At 57.5% G+C, this 21,084-nt stretch overlaps 2 long non-coding RNA genes across 2 annotated transcripts; both read left to right on the forward strand.

The window, feature by feature from the left end:
* Window positions 1-2,376: 2,376 nt before the first annotated feature.
* Window positions 2,377-4,753, forward strand: LOC138064855 (uncharacterized). Its single transcript, XR_011138116.1, has 4 exons — window positions 2,377-2,742; window positions 3,295-3,462; window positions 3,837-3,923; window positions 4,516-4,753. It is a non-coding gene; the product is annotated as an uncharacterized lncRNA (long non-coding RNA).
* A 9,262-nt stretch (window positions 4,754-14,015) lies between these two features.
* On the forward strand, window positions 14,016-15,453 carry LOC138064423 (uncharacterized). The gene is made up of 3 exons (XR_011137672.1): window positions 14,016-14,162; window positions 14,537-14,623; window positions 15,216-15,453. It is a non-coding gene; the product is annotated as an uncharacterized lncRNA (long non-coding RNA).
* Window positions 15,454-21,084: the final 5,631 nt, after the last annotated feature.

Here is a 21,084-nt window from a genome sequence, read left to right on the forward strand (position 1 = left end):
TTCTGGCAGCAGCAGGCTTCCACAGTGGCTTCTTTTCAGCTTTGAGGTGGACGTGCCCTTGTGCCTGGCGTTGCCCAAAGCTTGGAAGTTTGCTGACGACAGGGCTCCCTCTTTTCTAGGCAAAGGATCCCCCTGAGGGAAAGCAGGTTCTGCAGACGCCTCCTGTGGTTGATCCCTGTTGCTCTTGGTGAGTCTTTGAGAGCAAAGAGCTGCCAGCCGTAGCCCAGAGCGTGTGTGTGCCAGATGCCAGTCTTCAGGAGGAGGGAGAGGCCGTGGAGTGCCAGTGGGGCACCTTACAGCTTGGCATTTCTGCGGTCCAGCAAGCTCCAGAGATGCTCTCTACTAGTGGGTCACAGCTGGCCTAAAAACTGCTAGACACGGTAGGGGCTGAGCAGGACTTTTTGGACAGAGGTCCCTGCTGCTTGTTTGCTTGCCTGTTTGGAAGCTCCTGTGGCCCAAGTGCTGCCGCAGTATGGCCAAACGGAAGTAAGAGCGGTGGTCTCCCAGCCATGCTGCTCCTGCCCCTGCACCAGACCATTTGCCGTGGGTGTGCTGTTGGAAGCAGAGAGAGGCCCAGGCTCTGAGAGGTGCACATGGCTTCTGGAGTAGAGGCCGGCTGCACTGGCTCTTCTCAGGGGGGCAGCACAGGGGGAGTGATGGAGAAGCAGCTCTGCTAACGCATGCGCCCTGGTTGTGGTGCTGGCTGGAGCAGTGAGGGGTCATGGGGAGGAGTTCAGGGGCATCAAGCCCTCCTGCAGAGGGCGGCTGGGCAGACCCCTCAGGGCCGGAGTAAGGGCCCCTGGCTGGAGCTGCACCCTCGCTCTGCAGCAGCTGCCTGCAAAAGCTGCAAAGCTGTCGCCACCCAGGTCCGGGAGGAAGCAACGGGCCTCTTGGGGTCATTGGAAATGCTAGTAACCCTGCTGTTTCTTGGTGCTGTGAATTCCAGTTGGTGTTTCCTGTGTGGTGTGGCTGCCAGCCTGGGCTCAGTGGGCAAAAGAAGTGCCACAGGTGAGTGTGCCGTTGTTGCGGGCCAGGCAGCTGCCACAAAGGCGAGTTGCTGGCGGTGACTGCAGAACTGCCCACATCCTGCAGCTGCCTGCAGAGCGAAGCTCTGCAAAGCTTCTCTTTCCCAAAGGGAAGCAGCAGGTGCTGTTGGCCCTTGGTCGAGAAGGCTCTCTGGGAAGCCCTGGCAGTTCTGCTAGTGGCTAGGCTAACGGGAAGCTCTTCCTTTTCAGGAGCTGCTAGCGTGGCTTGTACCAGACCTGAAGGTCAAACGGTGAGGCAGTTCCTGGCTGGGCAATGAGTTGATGGAGCAGTGTCAGCTGAGCATGTGCTAAGTGGCCTGGGGAGGCCTCCTGTCTTTTCCTTGCACCTGCCTGTTGCTAAAGCTGGAGGGTGAAGGGAAGCACTGCTACCGTGGGGACAGCAAAAGGGGCCCTGGCACAGGGACTCTTCTCCTCTCTGGGCTTGGGGGCTCCCGGCAGGGGCTGGGCAGCTCCCTCACATCTGCTTCTCGCTGCCTGCAGGGACTTGTTGAGTTTGCTGGGGGAACAAGCCAGGCAGATGGCCCTTCTGAAGGAGGAGGTGTCTCGCCTGAACGCAGAGCTCAGTAGCATGAAGGAGGTGATGCTGCGTTTGGAGAAAGAAGGCGGGGATGAGCGGCGCGTGCTGGGAGGCTTCTTGGGGTCGCTGGTGGGGTGCTCTTGCTTGGTTCTGGACCCCACCCCCCCTTTTCCCAGGGCCTTGTTGGTTGAGCTTCTCTGCTGAAAAGCCCCTTCTCCCAGGCAGGCTTCAGGGGGCCCCTTCAGGGAGCAGGGGACTCCTGACATCCTTCTCTTGGTGTGACGGCGTCTCTGGGAGCTCTGGCCCGGCCCCTGGAGCAGTGCTGAGACACAGGGGCCCTGCCGGGAGCAGCGGGCGCTGGCAGGGCCTGAGCCCGTCTGCCGGCTGAGCTAGAGAGCGTGCAGGGTGGAGACAAAGGTGTGGGACCTGACCCATGTCCACACCGGGGCTGTGGAGAGGGAGGCTCTTCCCGAGTCCACACGTTCCTCGGCAGGGAGCACCGGGTCTTTCAGCTCTTTGGACAAGGCTTGTCTTGCCTTTGCTGACACAGGCTCTTCCCTGTGGTCTGTGCTTGGACTCAGTAGTCATGCTGAGCTGCCTGCTGACGCGGTCGTTTTCTGTGTTCACGTCTGCCCTTGCCAGGAAGTGCAGCAAATGACAGAGGCCATGCGTGACAGCACTGCAGAAGACTACGTGCAGATGCCTGACTGGGCCCTGCAAACCTCCGGTACGGACACAGGAAGCCAAGTCTGCTGCTGCTGTGCTTGGGCATAGCACTTCCAAAAGGAGGCAGCGCTGCAGACTCTGCTCAGCATCGCAGAGGCAGATGGAACGACGTCTGGGGGTCGAGGAGCAAAGGCTGTGGCCGAGGGGCTCTCTCAGACTCCCCCCGCGTCCCGCCTTCAGGCTCTTTGCTGCTGCCTCTGGCACCGCCCTAGGCGCTTCCTGTGCTGACCGAGAGCTCTCTTGCTCTGCACCAAAAGGGTTTTCCTCTGCACCAAAAGTGAATGGCTCGATTGCCCTTTGCTGTCTGCCGTGCAAGGCCTCAGCTCTGCCTCCCTTTCAGGTGCCACGATCGACCTGCCAAGAACATCCCGCAACTACGCGGGGGAAGACAATTGGCTCTGCCGGGCTATTTGGTTCCTGTGTCCTACAAACCCCCCCGAGACGATTCTGCAGGTATTGTAGCGCATGTCCTCGGTGCTGGTTTAGTTGCTGCCTGTGCAGCTGGGGAACAAGCCCGGGGGATGTGCCCTCTGGGCAACAGCATCGCTCAAGTCGCCGGCATTGGTTCCGGCTCCTCACCCCTGAAGGGCTGGCTTGCTACAAAGCAGCGCTTCCCCTCCAGAGCGGGACTCAACGGAGCTGAACGGAGTGGCCGCATTGTGCGCACAATCCCTGGTCACAGCCGGGGGAAGGAAGTCTCTCCCGGGAAGCCCACTTGCCCTCCTCGTCTCTGGCAGTCCCTTTGCAGATGTTTCTCCAGGGCCCTGAGTCCCGTGTGGGGAAGCAGCTGTTTCCGACCCCACATATCCTCCTTTGCTCCGTGATTTTGAGAGTCCCCTTTAGCAGGCAGGGAACAAGGCCCCACACCTCTCTCCTTTGCCTCCCGCGTTAATCCTTTGGGAGCAGAAATACAGCACCTAGACAAGCTGTGCTTCTGGTCACATGAGTAGTGGTGGTGCCCCTGTCGCTGCCTCACCTTGCGCTGCTGTTGCCTTCTGGTTTCAGCCGGACGTTACTCCTGGACGGTGCTGGTGTTTCCGAGGGTCTCAGGGGCAGGTAGTCATTAAGCTGCCTGCCCGAATCCGGCCCACTGCGATCACGGTGCAGCATATCTCCCAGGCAGTTTCTCCACCTGCCAGCATCAGCAGCTCCCCCAAAGAGATCGCTGTCTCTGTAAGTCTCGGTGGGGCACAGCTGGCTGGGACCTGGCTCGGGGGAAAAGCGAGGGCAGGCGCTCGCTTGTCATTGCACGTGTGCTGAAATCCGTGTGCTGGTCTCTGCTGAGCTCTGCAGTGCCCTGAGGGGCCACTGCAGGTGGTGTGGTGGGTCTGTGCCTCCTAAGCCTCCTTTGGTGCTTTTTGGGCAAGCATCAGAGGGAGGGCACCAGAGGAAAACTCAAGGAGGAGAGTGAGCCGCAGCCAGAACCTGTGCCAGGCTCCTGCTAGAGGTGCGGGCGAGGGCGGGCGCTCACCGGTCCTGAAGCGGTGCGTGCGTCTCCCCGTCCTCGGGTCGGGCCTGACCCGCTGCCCTTGTGCTTTGTCTTGGAGGGCCTGGACGAGGAAGGAGGAGACACTCTGCTGGGCTCCTTCACGTATGACGTTGAAAGAGAGGCCATTCAGAGCTTCCGGCTGAAGGTACCGTAGGCGGGCGCGGGCAACGCCAGGGAGGAAGGCGGGTGTGTCGGCAAGTCCGTGGCAGAAGGAGCGTTCACAGGGGCTGCCTGCGGGGGCAGAGGGCCCAGAGGCACGGCCGAGGGAGACACGAGGGGCTTAGAGGGCTGAGCAGCATCTGGCTGTGGCAGCCAAAGCAGAGGGAGGGCAAGGCCTGGCCTGCAAGCACACGGGTCCCCAGAGCGGCCAGGCTGTGCCCGCCGCTTGCGGCAGAGCCGGCTGCGCCCGTGGCCACTGCACCCACAGGAAGCCTGTGCGCTGACCAGAAAGGTGGGCGTCTAGTGGCGAAAGCCGGCGGGCAGCCCCCCGGAGCCTCAGGTTTCCACAGCTGCTCTCACTCCCTTCCTGAGGCGCAGGACTTGCTTCCAGGTTGCAGGCGAGTCCTTTGCAACCCCAATGAAAGAAGGGGGGAGAGAGAGGGAAGCTGCCCTCCTTTGGGACGGACGGCATGTCTTCCTTAGCAGGAGCAGGGCTGGCACAGGGGCATCGGCTCATTCTTCCTGTTGTTCTTTATACCCCAGCAAGGCTGTTTCTTTTCCTCTTGTCTTCTTTGCAGAACGAGCTTCTCAAAGCCTTTCAGTATATACAAATTCTGGTACGGAGCAACTGGGGAAACCCCGAATACACTTGCATTTATCGAGTGCAGGTGCATGGAAAGATGGCAACGCAGAACTAATGCTGTTAGCTAGAAGACACAACGAAAGCTTTGGTTCGTTAAAAAAAGAAAAACCGCAACAAGACGTGGCTCTTCTGTTTGCTGTAGATGGATGTCTTTTCCTCGCTGCTCCCCAAACCTGCCACTTTCTGGCTTTCACACGCTGCCTGAGCTGTTCCTCGGCCTTTCCTCTTTCTCTCCACTCTCCAGATATTTTCCTAATAAAGCAAAAGCAGACAGCGCCCCTGTGGCCTTTCTTTCTCCTTAGTCCCTTGGCACTGGAGGCTCCCCCGCATCTCACTGCAGGAAGCAGCGGGAGCCTGGCACAGTTTGGGGCTAAGGACCACCACACCACTGACCCAGAGAGACCTGGCCGCTCTGGGGAGAGAGCGCAGCCAACAGAGGCAGCGAACAGACGCAGCAGTTTGCGCAGCAGTGTCTGGGCTCTGCCTGGGCCTTTTGTGGGCCTTGTTGGAAGTTGTGGAGACTTTCTGGGGACCCCCGAGGAACTAGACGGTGCTTGCTGCTAGCAGGAAGGGAGAGCTGGGCAAGGACTCCTGCAGGGGACCTTGACTTAACTTGACACGCCGCAGAGCACGTTCCCCAGTGGCTGCTGGAGGTGCTGCATCAGCTGTGTCTGAGGCTTCAACCCAGACAGACGCTCGGACAGCAGATGCAGCTCTGCAGGTGTCAGGCTGCAGGGAGTGCCTGGGGCCTCTCTGTGGGGCCTGGGCTGACAGGCAGCGCTCCTGCATGAGGTGTGCTGTGGTTGACCAGTTGCGTCACCAGATAAAGGAGTTACAGGAGGAGGTTAGTAGGCTGCGTAGCATCCGAGAGGATGAGCGGGAGATTGACAGGGCGTTCTCGGAGACTGTTCAGCTCCAGGAGTCCCCTGCCCGCACTGCAGTGGAGTTGTCAGAGGGCTCAGCAGCGAGTGTAAAGGTGCATCATAACACTGTTGAAGAGGGCTGGAAGCTGGTGACCTCTCGTAGAAGGAGAAAGGCTCTTGCTCCTCCTCAAGACTTACCCTTGAGCGCCCTCCAAGCTGAGGAGAGGCCGGGCATGGCTCCAAGGGAGGCAACTGGCCTGGCAGACCCTGTGCTGTGCAGGAACCCCCGGAAGAAGCGGCGAGTGATTGTTGTGGGTGACTGCCTGCTGCAGGGGACAGAGGCCCCTATCTGCCGACCTGACCTCTTGTCCAGAGAGGTTTGCTGCCTGCCAGGGGCTCGAATAAGAGATGTCCTGGAAAGACTGCCAAGGCTTGTCCACGCATCGGACTACTACCCTCTGCTGCTCTTCCATGTGGGTGCTAACGACACAAAAGGCAAACTGGAAACCATCCAACAGGACTTCAGAGCTCTGGGAATGGTGGTGAAGGGTCTGGGAGCCCAAGTTGTTTTCTCCTCAATCTTGCCTGTGAGGGGAAAGGATGGGAGGAGGAGTAGACGAGTTTTCCAAGTTAACAGCTGGCTGCGCCGCTGGTGTTGGCAACAGGGCTTTGGTTTCTATGACCATGGGACCCTGTTTGAAGATCAGCAGCTGATGGGGAGCGATGGGATCCACCTTACCAAGCGGGGCACGCGTGTCTTTGCCAACAGATTGGCCAGCCTGGTAAGGAGGGCTTTAAACTAGGCAAGATGGGGGAAGGGGAGTGGTATAGTGGCAGGAGAGTCAGTAAAACACCGCTCAAGTCAGGATGCCTCCAGCGGGTGCATACAGCCAGGGGAGACAGCATGCAACATGGCTATGGAGGATCCTCTTGCACCTCTCCTGGCAGGCTTGCAGGTATACTGGCTCTCTGAAATGCCTGTATACCAATGCACGCAGCATGGGGAATAAACAGGAAGAGTTAGAGATCTGTGTGCGGTCGCAGGGCCATGATCTCACTGCAGTTCCAGAGACATGGTGGGATAGTTCACATGACTGGGATGCTGTCATGGTTGGCTATGTGCTTTTTAGGAAAGACAGGCCAGGAAGGCGAGGTGGTGGAGTTGCTCTTTATGTGAGGGAGCAACTAGAATGTAGGGAGCTCTGCCTCGGGGTGGATGAAGAGCAAGTTGAGAGCCTATGGGTAAGGATTAAAGGGCAGGGTAACATGGGTGACACTGTTGTGGGGGTCTACTACAGGCCACCTGACCAGGAGGAAGTCGTCGATGAGGCCTTCTACCGACAGCTGGAAGTAGCCTCACGATCACAGGCCCTGCTTCTCATGGAGGACTTCAACCACCCCGACATCTGCTGGGAAGAGAGCCCAGCAAGGCACAAACAGTCGAGAAGGTTCCTCCAGAGCACTGAGGATAACTTTTGGACACAGGTGGTGGAGAAGCCAACGAGGAGAGGCGTGCAATGCTAGACCTTGTCCTAACAAACAAGGAAGGTCTGGTAGGAGAAGTGAAGGTTGGGGGCAGCCTTGGCTGCAGCCACCATGGTAGAGTTCAGATGGTAGAGTTCAGGATCCTGCGAGGAGGAAGCAGGGCAATAAGTAAGATCATAAGCCTGGGCTTCAGGAGAGCTAACTTTGGCCTCTTCAGGGACCTACCTGGAGGAATCTCACGGGTTAAGGCCCCTAATAGGAAGGAGGGTCCAGGAGAGCTGATTAATATCCAACCATCACTTCCTCCAGGCTCAAGATGGGTGCATCCCTATGAGTAAGAAGTCCTCATGACACCTACAGGAGACCTACATGGATGAGCAAGGAACTCCTGATAAAACTCCAACAGAAGAAGGAAGTACACAGAATGCGGAGAAGGGGACAGGCCACTTGGGAGGACTATAGGAACACTGATAGAGTCTGCAGGGATGCGACAAGGAAGGCTAAGGCCCAGCTGGAATTAAAGCACAGGATCACCGAGATGGCTCAGGGCCAGAGTACAGGGCTGCTGAGCTGGGCTAGTTCAGCTTGGAGAAGGCTCCTTTGGAATTAAGTCTGCCAAGCGATGTCAAGGACAACAAGAAGGGCTTCTTCAGATACATCCAGAGCAAAAGGAAGACTAGGGAAAATGTGGGTCCGCTGCTGAATGGGGCAGGTGCCCCGGTGACGAAGGATACAGAGAAGGCAGAGTTATTGAATGCTGCCTTTGCTTCACTATTTCCTGCTAAGGCCAGCCCCCAGGAATTCCACACCCTGGGGACAAGAGAGGAAGGCTGGAGAAAGGAAGACTCTCCCTTGGTCGGTTGAGGAGGATCAGGATGGAGATCGTTTGGGCAAACCTAACATCCACAAATCCATGGGCCCTGATGGGATGCACCCATGAGTGCTGAGGGAGCTGGCAGATGTTATCGCTAGGCCACTCTCCATCCTCTTGGAAAGGTCCTGGAGAACAGGAGAGGTGCCTGAGGACTGGCAGAAAGCCAATGTCACCCCAGTCTTCCGAAAGGCTGAGAACGAGGAGCCAGGAAACTCCAGGCCTCTCAGCCTCACCTCCATCCTGGGAAAGCTGATAGAACAGCTCCTCCTGGAGGTCCCCATTAAGCATGTTCCTCCATGTCCTCACTAAGCCTTCAGCAAGGCTTTGGACACTGTCTCCCAGCCCATCCTCCCAGGTAAGCTCAGGAAGTGTGGGTTGGATGAGTGGACAGTGAGGTGGATTGAGAAACTGGCTAGATGGCCGAGCTCAGGAGGGTTGTGGTCAGTGGCACAGAGTTTTAGCTGGAGGCCTGTAGCTAGCGGTGTCCCCCAGGGGTCAGTCCCTGCCTCCAGTCTTGTTCAGGCTTATTCATCAATGACCTGACGGGAGGAGACTGAGTGCACCCTTACTCAGCCAGTCTGCTGATGATACGAAACTGGGGGAAGTGGCTGGCACACCAGAAGGCTGGGCTGCCATTCAGAGGGACCTGGACAGGCTGGAGACCTGGGCGGAGAGGAACCCCCTGAAGGTCAACAAAGGCAGGTGCAGAGCCCTGCACCTAGGGCACCTGGGGAAGAACCCCATGCAGCAGTACAGGCTGGGGGCTGGCCTGCTGGAAAGCAGCTCTGCAGAGAAGGACCTGGGAGTCCTGCTGGACGACAAGTTAAGCAGGAGCCAGCAATGTGCCCTGGTGGCCAAGGGAGTCCAGCAGAGGGCTACAAAGATGGTTAGGGGACTGGAGCATCTCTCCCGTGAAGCAAGGCTGAGAGAGCTGGGCCTGTTTATGCTGGAGAAGGGAAGACTGAGAGGTGGTCTGATCAGTGTGTCCAAGTATCTGAAGGGAGGGTGTCCAGAGGATGGGGCCAGACTCTTGTCCGTGGTGCCCAGCGACAGGACAAGAGGCAATGGGCACGGACTGAAACGCAGCAAGTTCCGTCTGAACCTGAGGGAAAACTTGTTGACTGTGAGGGTGAGAGAGCAGTGGCACAGGTTGCCCAGAGAGGCAGTGCAGTCTCCTTTGCTGGAGATATTCAAAACCCGTCTGGATGTGATCCTGGGCTATGTGTTCTAGGTGACCCTGCTTGAGCAAGGGGATTGGACTAGATGATCTCCAGAGGTCCCTTCCAACCTTGGCCATTCTGTGACTCTGTGATTCCCCGCTGGAGCCTGATGCACTTCCCTGCGGCCAGCACTCTCCAGAGGGAGCCGCAGCCCGGTCAAGCCTAGCGACCCTCTCGCTGGGGGTCTGGCGGGGAGCAGTGTTGTCCCAAAGGAACAGTTCTTCCACCCAGTGTGCAATGAGCCCAAAAAACACACAGAGCCATGATGTTTGGTTCACTCATTTCTGCGCACAGAGGGGTGCTAGGTGGTAACTCCACTAAGCTAGCACACCCTCAACACTACACAGTCGATACTTTATACCGTGTAAGCAACACTTATCAGTATGTTTTACAACTACATTAAGCCACCAATGCTGGCGTGTTGCAGTGTGACATCACAGCACTCCTCGCACCACCTCACGGGCGGCGGTGAGGTCACAGCCGCCCACCCCTTATCAACCCCCGGGGACGCAGCCGCCCTCAGCCTGCTGGAGGGAGCTCGCCGTGCCCGCACGGCTCTTTGTCCTCAGCAGGCCGGCACCTTTTGGGGTTGGTTTGGGTCTTTTTTCCCCAATCCAACAAAAAGCGTGCATCTGGAAGGGAGGCAGTAAGCTGCACACTGGTTTCCTGCCAGCGATGAGGAGGAGACGGGCTCCCCAGCAGCGATATTACTGCCTGGAGTCACAGGCAGCCTCCGCCGAGCAGGACCCCCCGGGGGTGCTGGGGGCCCAGGTGGCCGGGGCCGTCCTTAGCCTATTTGGCGAGGCGCCTTCGTGCAACAGCAACCACGCCGGGGTCAGGGGTGGTAAGCACCGCACCGCGGAGCCCCTCAGGACGAGCCCATCCCTCGACCTTGCCTCAGCTCTGCTGGTGCTTCATCCCGCGCAGAGGCTCCACATCTGCGGCAACGTGGCCCAGCTCACCCGGGCCTTATGCCCATGCCAGAACTACAAAACCGGGGTCAGAGGGAGGTTTTTAGAGCAATCACACCACAACGATGCAGTTCTCCATGAGTTCCATGTCGTTGTGGGCGACTGTGGTACCTGTGGGACATGCTACTGAAAATTGCCCAGCCAAGCTGTGGCGGCAGTGCCTGGAGGGGGCTCCTCGGCCTCGGCCCGACCCCCATTGCAGCCCTGCTCCGAGGCATGGCCACAGCGCTGCCCCTGCATGGCAAGGGAGCGTGTGGGGCTCGATACATCCCTCCCGTGGGGAGCTGAAACGCGCGGGGATGCTACACAAGGGACCTCGGCAGCCAGACCTCACTTTCCTCTTTTCCCAGGCATCATCTTCCACCTAACTTGCCACCTGGCCATGGCCTTCCTCCGGAGTTGTTTCAGCACCTGCATCTCCACCATGTGAGTATCAACTCCCCCCCTCAACTCAAACACAGAAACACACACACACATGCGTGCAAAAGGTCTGTTTGATCTCAAGAGGAAACAGGCCTGCTTTTGTAGGGAAAGGGAAAGCAAGTGCACCGCAAAGACTAGCTGCTGCTTTCCCTTGGCACGTCTGCTGGCTTCCCCGGATGATTTTAACTCCTTTCCTGGGAGCGCTTGCTTCCAGGAAACTCTGCCTGCGGTGGTGAACGGTGCTGACAGACCCCGTGTTCCTGTTGGAGTCTGGTCTGTTGGCTTTCTGGCAGCAGCAGGCTTCCACAGTGGCTTCTTTTCAGCTTTGAGGTGGACGTGCCCTTGTGCCTGGCCTTGCCCAAAGCTTGGAAGTTTGCTGACGACAGGGCTCCCTCTTTTCTAGGCAAAGGATCCCCCTGAGGGAAAGCAGGTTCTGCAGACGCCTCCTGTGGTTGATCCCTGTTGCTCTTGGTGAGTCTTTGAGAGCAAAGAGCTGCCAGCCGTAGCCCAGAGCGTGTGTGTGCCAGATGCCAGTCTTCAGGAGGAGGGAGAGGCCGTGGAGTGCCAGTGGGGCACCTTACAGCTTGGCATTTCTGCGGTCCAGCAAGCTCCAGAGATGCTCTCTACTAGTGGGTCACAGCTGGCCTAAAAACTGCTAGACACGGTAGGGGCTGAGCAGGACTTTTTGGACAGAGGTCCCTGCTGCTTGTTTGCTTGCCTGTTTGGAAGCTCCTGTGGCCCAAGTGCTGCCGCAGTATGGCCAAACGGAAGTAAGAGCGGTGGTCTCCCAGCCATGCTGCTCCTGCCCCTGCACCAGACCATTTGCCGTGGGTGTGCTGTTGGAAGCAGAGAGAGGCCCAGGCTCTGAGAGGTGCACATGGCTTCTGGAGTAGAGGCCGGCTGCACTGGCTCTTCTCAGGGGGGCAGCACAGGGGGAGTGATGGAGAAGCAGCTCTGCTAACGCATGCGCCCTGGTTGTGGTGCTGGCTGGAGCAGTGAGGGGTCATGGGGAGGAGTTCAGGGGCATCAAGCCCTCCTGCAGAGGGCGGCTGGGCAGACCCCTCAGGGCCGGAGTAAGGGCCCCTGGCTGGAGCTGCACCCTCGCTCTGCAGCAGCTGCCTGCAAAAGCTGCAAAGCTGTCGCCACCCAGGTCCGGGAGGAAGCAACGGGCCTCTTGGGGTCATTGGAAATGCTAGTAACCCTGCTGTTTCTTGGTGCTGTGAATTCCAGTTGGTGTTTCCTGTGTGGTGTGGCTGCCAGCCTGGGCTCAGTGGGCAAAAGAAGTGCCACAGGTGAGTGTGCCGTTGTTGCGGGCCAGGCAGCTGCCACAAAGGCGAGTTGCTGGCGGTGACTGCAGAACTGCCCACATCCTGCAGCTGCCTGCAGAGCGAAGCTCTGCAAAGCTTCTCTTTCCCAAAGGGAAGCAGCAGGTGCTGTTGGCCCTTGGTCGAGAAGGCTCTCTGGGAAGCCCTGGCAGTTCTGCTAGTGGCTAGGCTAACGGGAAGCTCTTCCTTTTCAGGAGCTGCTAGCGTGGCTTGTACCAGACCTGAAGGTCAAACGGTGAGGCAGTTCCTGGCTGGGCAATGAGTTGATGGAGCAGTGTCAGCTGAGCATGTGCTAAGTGGCCTGGGGAGGCCTCCTGTCTTTTCCTTGCACCTGCCTGTTGCTAAAGCTGGAGGGTGAAGGGAAGCACTGCTACCGTGGGGACAGCAAAAGGGGCCCTGGCACAGGGACTCTTCTCCTCTCTGGGCTTGGGGGCTCCCGGCAGGGGCTGGGCAGCTCCCTCACATCTGCTTCTCGCTGCCTGCAGGGACTTGTTGAGTTTGCTGGGGGAACAAGCCAGGCAGATGGCCCTTCTGAAGGAGGAGGTGTCTCGCCTGAACGCAGAGCTCAGTAGCATGAAGGAGGTGATGCTGCGTTTGGAGAAAGAAGGCGGGGATGAGCGGCGCGTGCTGGGAGGCTTCTTGGGGTCGCTGGTGGGGTGCTCTTGCTTGGTTCTGGACCCCACCCCCCCTTTTCCCAGGGCCTTGTTGGTTGAGCTTCTCTGCTGAAAAGCCCCTTCTCCCAGGCAGGCTTCAGGGGGCCCCTTCAGGGAGCAGGGGACTCCTGACATCCTTCTCTTGGTGTGACGGCGTCTCTGGGAGCTCTGGCCCGGCCCCTGGAGCAGTGCTGAGACACAGGGGCCCTGCCGGGAGCAGCGGGCGCTGGCAGGGCCTGAGCCCGTCTGCCGGCTGAGCTAGAGAGCGTGCAGGGTGGAGACAAAGGTGTGGGACCTGACCCATGTCCACACCGGGGCTGTGGAGAGAGAGGCTCTTCCCGAGTCCACACGTTCCTCGGCAGGGAGCACCGGGTCTTTCAGCTCTTTGGACAAGGCTTGTCTTGCCTTTGCTGACACAGGCTCTTCCCTGTGGTCTGTGCTTGGACTCAGTAGTCATGCTGAGCTGCCTGCTGACGCGGTCGTTTTCTGTGTTCACGTCTGCCCTTGCCAGGAAGTGCAGCAAATGACAGAGGCCATGCGTGACAGCACTGCAGAAGACTACGTGCAGATGCCTGACTGGGCCCTGCAAACCTCCGGTACGGACACAGGAAGCCAAGTCTGCTGCTGCTGTGCTTGGGCATAGCACTTCCAAAAGGAGGCAGCGCTGCAGACTCTGCTCAGCATCGCAGAGGCAGATGGAACGACGTCTGGGGGTCGAGGAGCAAAGGCTGTGGCCGAGGGGCTCTCTCAGACTCCCCCCGCGTCCCGCCTTCAGGCTCTTTGCTGCTGCCTCTGGCACCGCCCTAGGCGCTTCCTGTGCTGACCGAGAGCTCTCTTGCTCTGCACCAAAAGGGTTTTCCTCTGCACCAAAAGTGAATGGCTCGATTGCCCTTTGCTGTCTGCCCTGCAAGGCCTCAGCTCTGCCTCCCTTTCAGGTGCCACGATCGACCTGCCAAGAACATCCCGCAACTACGCGGGGGAAGACAATTGGCTCTGCCGGGCTATTTGGTTCCTGTGTCCTACAAACCCCCCCGAGACGATTCTGCAGGTATTGTAGCGCATGTCCTCGGTGCTGGTTTAGTTGCTGCCTGTGCAGCTGGGGAACAAGCCCGGGGGATGTGCCCTCTGGGCAACAGCATCGCTCAAGTCGCCGGCATTGGTTCCGGCTCCTCACCCCTGAAGGGCTGGCTTGCTACAAAGCAGCGCTTCCCCTCCAGAGCGGGACTCAACGGAGCTGAACGGAGTGGCCGCATTGTGCGCACAATCCCTGGTCACAGCCGGGGGAAGGAAGTCTCTCCCGGGAAGCCCACTTGCCCTCCTCGTCTCTGGCAGTCCCTTTGCAGATGTTTCTCCAGGGCCCTGAGTCCCGTGTGGGGAAGCAGCTGTTTCCGACCCCACATATCCTCCTTTGCTCCGTGATTTTGAGAGTCCCCTTTAGCAGGCAGGGAACAAGGCCCCACACCTCTCTCCTTTGCCTCCCGCGTTAATCCTTTGGGAGCAGAAATACAGCACCTAGACAAGCTGTGCTTCTGGTCACATGAGTAGTGGTGGTGCCCCTGTCGCTGCCTCACCTTGCGCTGCTGTTGCCTTCTGGTTTCAGCCGGACGTTACTCCTGGACGGTGCTGGTGTTTCCGAGGGTCTCAGGGGCAGGTAGTCATTAAGCTGCCTGCCCGAATCCGGCCCACTGCGATCACGGTGCAGCATATCTCCCAGGCAGTTTCTCCACCTGCCAGCATCAGCAGCTCCCCCAAAGAGATCGCTGTCTCTGTAAGTCTCGGTGGGGCACAGCTGGCTGGGACCTGGCTCGGGGGAAAAGCGAGGGCAGGCGCTCGCTTGTCATTGCACGTGTGCTGAAATCCGTGTGCTGGTCTCTGCTGAGCTCTGCAGTGCCCTGAGGGGCCACTGCAGGTGGTGTGGTGGGTCTGTGCCTCCTAAGCCTCCTTTGGTGCTTTTTGGGCAAGCATCAGAGGGAGGGCACCAGAGGAAAACTCAAGGAGGAGAGTGAGCCGCAGCCAGAACCTGTGCCAGGCTCCTGCTAGAGGTGCGGGCGAGGGCGGGCGCTCACCGGTCCTGAAGCGGTGCGTGCGTCTCCCCGTCCTCGGGTCGGGCCTGACCCGCTGCCCTTGTGCTTTGTCTTGGAGGGCCTGGACGAGGAAGGAGGAGACACTCTGCTGGGCTCCTTCACGTATGACGTTGAAAGAGAGGCCATTCAGAGCTTCCGGCTGAAGGTACCGTAGGCGGGCGCGGGCAACGCCAGGGAGGAAGGCGGGTGTGTCGGCAAGTCCGTGGCAGAAGGAGCGTTCACAGGGGCTGCCTGCGGGGGCAGAGGGCCCAGAGGCACGGCCGAGGGAGACACGAGGGGCTTAGAGGGCTGAGCAGCATCTGGCTGTGGCAGCCAAAGCAGAGGGAGGGCAAGGCCTGGCCTGCAAGCACACGGGTCCCCAGAGCGGCCAGGCTGTGCCCGCCGCTTGCGGCAGAGCCGGCTGCGCCCGTGGCCACTGCACCCACAGGAAGCCTGTGCGCTGACCAGAAAGGTGGGCGTCTAGTGGCGAAAGCCGGCGGGCAGCCCCCCGGAGCCTCAGGTTTCCACAGCTGCTCTCACTCCCTTCCTGAGGCGCAGGACTTGCTTCCAGGTTGCAGGCGAGTCCTTTGCAACCCCAATGAAAGAAGGGGGGAGAGAGAGGGAAGCTGCCCTCCTTTGGGACGGACGGCATGTCTTCCTTAGCAGGAGCAGGGCTGGCACAGGGGCATCGGCTCATTCTTCCTGTTGTTCTTTATACCCCAGCAAGGCTGTTTCTTTTCCTCTTGTCTTCTTTGCAGAACGAGCTTCTCAAAGCCTTTCAGTATATACAAATTCTGGTACGGAGCAACTGGGGAAACCCCGAATACACTTGCATTTATCGAGTGCAGGTGCATGGAAAGATGGCAACGCAGAACTAATGCTGTTAGCTAGAAGACACAACGAAAGCTTTGGTTCGTTAAAAAAAGAAAAACCGCAACAAGACGTGGCTCTTCTGTTTGCTGTAGATGGATGTCTTTTCCTCGCTGCTCCCCAAACCTGCCACTTTCTGGCTTTCACACGCTGCCTGAGCTGTTCCTCGGCCTTTCCTCTTTCTCTCCACTCTCCAGATATTTTCCTAATAAAGCAAAAGCAGACAGCGCCCCTGTGGCCTTTCTTTCTCCTTAGTCCCTTGGCACTGGAGGCTCCCCCGCATCTCACTGCAGGAAGCAGCGGGAGCCTGGCACAGTTTGGGGCTAAGGACCACCACACCACTGACCCAGAGAGACCTGGCCGCTCTGGGGAGAGAGCGCAGCCAACAGAGGCAGCGAACAGACGCAGCAGTTTGCGCAGCAGTGTCTGGGCTCTGCCTGGGCCTTTTGTGGGCCTTGTTGGAAGTTGTGGAGACTTTCTGGGGACCCCCGAGGAACTAGACGGTGCTTGCTGCTAGCAGGAAGGGAGAGCTGGGCAAGGACTCCTGCAGGGGACCTTGACTTAACTTGACACGCCGCAGAGCACGTTCCCCAGTGGCTGCTGGAGGTGCTGCATCAGCTGTGTCTGAGGCTTCAACCCAGACAGACGCTCGGACAGCAGATGCAGCTCTGCAGGTGTCAGGCTGCAGGGAGTGCCTGGGGCCTCTCTGTGGGGCCTGGGCTGACAGGCAGCGCTCCTGCATGAGGTGTGCTGTGGTTGACCAGTTGCGTCACCAGATAAAGGAGTTACAGGAGGAGGTTAGTAGGCTGCGTAGCATCCGAGAGGATGAGCGGGAGATTGACAGGGCGTTCTCGGAGACTGTTCAGCTCCAGGAGTCCCCTGCCCGCACTGCAGTGGAGTTGTCAGAGGGCTCAGCAGCGAGTGTAAAGGTGCATCATAACACTGTTGAAGAGGGCTGGAAGCTGGTGACCTCTCGTAGAAGGAGAAAGGCTCTTGCTCCTCCTCAAGACTTACCCTTGAGCGCCCTCCAAGCTGAGGAGAGGCCGGGCATGGCTCCAAGGGAGGCAACTGGCCTGGCAGACCCTGTGCTGTGCAGGAACCCCCGGAAGAAGCGGCGAGTGATTGTTGTGGGTGACTGCCTGCTGCAGGGGACAGAGGCCCCTATCTGCCGACCTGACCTCTTGTCCAGAGAGGTTTGCTGCCTGCCAGGGGCTCGAATAAGAGATGTCCTGGAAAGACTGCCAAGGCTTGTCCACGCATCGGACTACTACCCTCTGCTGCTCTTCCATGTGGGTGCTAACGACACAAAAGGCAAACTGGAAACCATCCAACAGGACTTCAGAGCTCTGGGAATGGTGGTGAAGGGTCTGGGAGCCCAAGTTGTTTTCTCCTCAATCTTGCCTGTGAGGGGAAAGGATGGGAGGAGGAGTAGACGAGTTTTCCAAGTTAACAGCTGGCTGCGCCGCTGGTGTTGGCAACAGGGCTTTGGTTTCTATGACCATGGGACCCTGTTTGAAGATCAGCAGCTGATGGGGAGCGATGGGATCCACCTTACCAAGCGGGGCACGCGTGTCTTTGCCAACAGATTGGCCAGCCTGGTAAGGAGGGCTTTAAACTAGGCAAGATGGGGGAAGGGGAGTGGTATAGTGGCAGGAGAGTCAGTAAAACACCGCTCAAGTCAGGATGCCTCCAGCGGGTGCATACAGCCAGGGGAGACAGCATGCAACATGGCTATGGAGGATCCTCTTGCACCTCTCCTGGCAGGCTTGCAGGTATACTGGCTCTCTGAAATGCCTGTATACCAATGCACGCAGCATGGGGAATAAACAGGAAGAGTTAGAGATCTGTGTGCGGTCGCAGGGCCATGATCTCACTGCAGTTCCAGAGACATGGTGGGATAGTTCACATGACTGGGATGCTGTCATGGTTGGCTATGTGCTTTTTAGGAAAGACAGGCCAGGAAGGCGAGGTGGTGGAGTTGCTCTTTATGTGAGGGAGCAACTAGAATGTAGGGAGCTCTGCCTCGGGGTGGATGAAGAGCAAGTTGAGAGCCTATGGGTAAGGATTAAAGGGCAGGGTAACATGGGTGACACTGTTGTGGGGGTCTACTACAGGCCACCTGACCAGGAGGAAGTCGTCGATGAGGCCTTCTACCGACAGCTGGAAGTAGCCTCACGATCACAGGCCCTGCTTCTCATGGGAGACTTCAACCACCCTGACATCTGTTGGCAAGACAGCACAGCTAGGCACAAACAGTCAAAGAGGGTCCTGCAGAGGATTGATGATAATTTCTTGACTCAGGTGGTGGGGACGCCAACGAGGAGAGGTGCAATGCCAGACCTTGTCCTAACAAACAAAGAAGGTCTAGTTGGAGATGGGAAGGTTGGGGGCAGCCTTGGCTGCAGCGACCATGAGAGGGTGGAGTTGAGGATCCTACGAGGAGGGAGCAGGGCAATGAGTAGGATTGTAACGCTGGACTTCAGGAGAGCTAACTTTGGTCTCTTCAGGGACCTACTTAGGGGAATCTCCTGGGGTAGGGCCCTAGAAGGAAGAGGGGTCCAAGAAAGCTGGTTAATATTCAAGCATCCCTTCCTCCAGGCTCAAGAGCAGTGCATCCCTCTGAGGAAGAAGTCGAGCAAAGCGGGCAGGAGACCTGCGTGGATGAGCAAGGAACTGCTGGCAAAACTCCAGCAGAAGAAGGAAGCCTACAGAATGTGGGAAAGGGGACAGGCCACTTGGGAGGAATACAGGGACGTTGTCAGAGTGTGCAGGGATGCGAGGAGGAAGGCTAAGGCCCAGTTGGAATTCAATCTGGCAAGGGATGTCAAGGACAACAAGAAGGGCTTCTTCAAATACATCCAGAGCAAAAGGAAGACTAGGGAAAACGTGGGCCCGCTGCTGAATGGGGCGGGTGCCCTGGTGACGAAGGATACAGAGAAGGCAGAGTTATTGAATGCTGCCTTTGCTTCCGTCTTCACTGCTAAGGCCAGTCCTCAGGAATTCCAGACCCTGGGGACAAGAGAGGAAGGCTGGAGAAAGGAAGACTCTCCCTTGGTGGAGGAGGATCAGGTTAGAGATCTTTTGTCCAAACTTGACATCCATAAATCCATGGGCCCCGATGGGATGCACCCACGAGTGCTGAGGGAGCTGGCGGATGTTATCGCTAGGCCACTCTCCATCCTCTTGGAAAGGTCCTGGAGATCAGGAGAGGTGCCTGAGGACTGGCAGAAAGCCAATGTCACCCCAGTCTTCTGAAAGGCTGAGAAGGAGGAGCCAGGAAACTACAGGCCTCTCAGCCTCACCTCCATCCCGGGAAAGGTGATGGAACAGCTCCTCCTGGAGGTCATCACTAAGTATCTGGAGGACAAGAAGGTGCTCAGGAGTAGTCAGCCTGGATTCACCCAAGGGAAATCATGCTTGACCACTCTGATAGCCTTCTATGACGGAATGACTGGCTGGGTAGATGAGGGGAGAGCAGTGGAGGTTGTCTCCCTGGACTTCAGCAAGGCTTTTGACACTGTCTCCCAGCACATCCTCCTAGGTAAGCTCAGGAAGTGTGGGTTGGATGAGTGGACGGCGAGGTGGATTGAGAACTGGCTGGATGGCCGAGCTCAGAGGGTTGTGGTGAATGGCGCAGAGTCTTTTTGGAGGCCTGTGGCTAGTGGTGTCCCCCAGGGGTCAGTCCTGGCTCCAGTCTTGTTCAATGTATTCATCAATGACCTGGAGGAAGGGACAGAGTGCACCCTCAGCAAGTTTGCTGATGATACGAAACTGGGGGGAGAGGCTAATGGACTGTGGTGCCATTCAGAGGGACCTGGACAGGCTGGAGAGGTGGGCGGAGAGGAACCTCATGAAGGTCAACAAAGGCCTAGGTGCAAGGTCCTGCACCTAGGCAGGAATAATCCCATGCAGCAGTACAGGCTGTGGGGTTGACCTGCTGGAAAGTAGCTCTGCAGAGAAGGACCTGGGAGTGCTGGTGGACAACAAGTTAAACATGAGCCAGCAGTGTGCCCTTGTGGCCAAGAAGGCCAATGGTATGCTGGGGTGCATGAGGCAGAGTGTTGCCAGCAGGTGGAGGGAGGTGATCCTGCCCCTCTCCTCAGCCCTGCTGAGGCCTCACCTGGAGTACTGTGTCCAGTTGTGGGCTCCGCAGTACAAGAGAGACATGGCACGACTGCAGAGAGTCCAGCGGAGGGCTACCAAGATGATTAGAGGGCTGGAGCACCTCTCCTATGAAGAAAGACTGCAAGAGCTGGGCCTGTTCAGCCTGGAGAAGAGAAGATTGAGAGGAGATCTCATCAATGTGTACAAGTATCTGAAGGGGGAGTGTCAAGAGGATGAGGCCAGTCTCTTCTCCGTGGTGCCCAGCAACAGGACAAGAGGCAATGGGCAGAAACTGAACCACAGGAAGTTCCATCTGAACCTGAGGGAAAACTTGTTGACTGTGAGGGTGAGAGAGCAGTGGCACAGGTTGCCCAGAGAGGCAGTGCAGTCTCCTTTGCTGGAGATATTCAAAACCCGTCTGGATGTGATCCTGGGCTATGTGTTCTAGGTGACCCTGCTTGAGCAAGGGGGTTGGACTAGATGATCTCCAGAGGTCCCTTCCAACCTAAACGATTCTGTGATTCTGTGACCCCTTCCTTTCCCACTGCGCCCTGACTCTGCAGAAACAACGGACGGCAAAGGACATTGGCACTGCCGTGTCAAGTGCTCCAGAGCACTTGTTAGCTACCCACAGTCACTGGAACGTGACAGTCCCTGGTTCCCAAGGAGAACAGAGACAATGGGAGATGTCTGCCATTATCTCCCTCTGCTTTTCCACAGCTCTTCTCTAAGGGGACTGCGATGGTGACGCTTCACATCCAACAGCCTGGGAGCATCTAAGCGGAAACAAACGGGTACAGCTCTCTTCAGAAGATGTTAGATACGCTTAGTGCATCTGTTTCATGGGATTTGCTCCCACCTGAGAGAAACAACAGAGGAGGAAGCCACCCAGGAATGGCAACCCCTTTGCGTCTTCTTCATTGAAAGCTTATGAACACAATGGAGATGTTTTAACCCGTATGCATCTAAAGCGATAGTGTGTAAACTCTACTTGGGCCAACTGCTTAAAAAGCAGTGTGTCAACCAAATGCCTCCACACCCGGCACAGATCACTTGTCCCATCAAAAAAAAAAAAAGTGAAATAAAGCAAAACTTACAGCAAGGGGAACTCCCACCACTTGTGAAATGGCCTTGGGAGACACCCTGAGGTTAGATGGAGCCATTCATTTTCTAGCTATTTCACATAACCTTCTGTAAAAGGCTGATGGATTTTCCTCTAAACCCTGCTCCACTTCCTAATGTTTTGACACATTCTTTGGTTTAGGCGCTCCATATCGAACCCCATAGAATATCAATTGCTGATATTGCTTCAGTGGAGCTCCCCTACATTACGATCCCACTCCGGATCCTTTTTAGTGGGCAGAACAGTCTCAGAGTCATCCTGCCTATTCCTTCTCCCCTCCGCTTCTCTAGCTTTTTTCAACAACCATTCTTTTTTCCTCTGCCGTGAAAAATGTTTTTAACAAAGCTTGTACACCTGCCAGCTGGAATTATGTGTTAGCATTATAGTTTCGAACAACTGATGCCTTCCCTCAGGGTTTCCCCTGTGCAACCCAATAGATTGTTTCCAATTCAACAGGTCAGAGGCAGCGAACAGAACATGCACAAAAACTGGCTGTTTTTCGGGCCCCTCCACTTGTCTCAAGGGAGCCT

Source organism: Struthio camelus, chromosome Z (genome assembly GCF_040807025.1).
Source record: "Struthio camelus isolate bStrCam1 chromosome Z, bStrCam1.hap1, whole genome shotgun sequence".
In the NCBI taxonomy this organism is placed as follows: Eukaryota; Metazoa; Chordata; class Aves; order Struthioniformes; family Struthionidae; genus Struthio; species Struthio camelus.